We start from the raw sequence: 1,069 nt of genomic DNA on the forward strand, positions 1-1,069 counted from the left end.
CTGCAAGGATTTCTTTGGAGAAAATGCTTGTAAATAAATTAAAATACTTTAATAAAAATGTTAAAAGTGCAAAAGTCACAGCTCTCATTGCTGAACGAGGCGAACGTTTGGACTAATGAACAGCTGAAAGAGGACAAAGTCTGCAGAAGTTTTTAGAAGAAGAAAAGAAATGCTGACTCAGCATTAATGCGCTTACAACAAAAATGTGAAAAGACAAAATATCAAATCCTTGGAATGGAAAAGAATTGATCAAAGAGGAAATAAAATGTTTACAGGGAAAATACAAGGAATTAAAAGTCAAAAACATCTGTTGTTTGTTTCCTTACAGTTTAAAGAACATATCTAGAAGCTTCTGTTTTCTTTAGAAATTAAAACCCATCATCTCCTGCCCCCCCCCCCCCCCCCGCCTACCCATAGTGCCGCGGGGCTTATTTCCAGCCTCTCTTCATGCCGATGGCTCGTGTTTGTCTCTATTGTGTTAATCCAGATGTGTGTTTTGTGTTTGTTAGGAGGCAGGGTGGTGGGTAATTTCTGGTGACTGTAATTCATTTTGTCATTTCTGTCTCTGCTGCCCCCCCCCCCCCAGTTCCTTTTTGTGGAGGGAAACAAAACATGGATAATTTCTGTCAGCAGGAAGGAGCACCACTCAGACTTCCATTTTCTCTCTTTCCTTCCTTTCTTCTGCTGCTGAGTCCACAGCTGGACGGAGGGATGAAACCACATCTTCATGGGGGGTAGATATGATGGGTATGATGAGGATAAAACCAGTTGGAGTTGAGGAGGTGTTGGAAGAAAGGCAGTAATTTTTACTCATCTCTGCTGTCAGGGGTAAATGTGTGGGTAAAGACGTGCATGTGCGTGTGCACGAGAGCTATATGATACAGATTAACAGCTTCAAGAAGTTTTGGTTTTTAGGCCCCTGGATCCTGGACATGCACATCTGGGGCTTCAGTTGTTGTTGTTGTTGCTGCTGCAGAAGAACGGTCGGGTCACATGAGCCAACAAAGATCAGATCACATGATCAAACAAAGATCAGATCACATGATCAAACAAAGATCAGGTCACATGA

Source organism: Nematolebias whitei, chromosome 14 (genome assembly GCF_014905685.2).
Source record: "Nematolebias whitei isolate Nwh7 chromosome 14, NemWhi1, whole genome shotgun sequence".
In the NCBI taxonomy this organism is placed as follows: domain Eukaryota; kingdom Metazoa; phylum Chordata; class Actinopteri; order Cyprinodontiformes; family Rivulidae; genus Nematolebias; species Nematolebias whitei.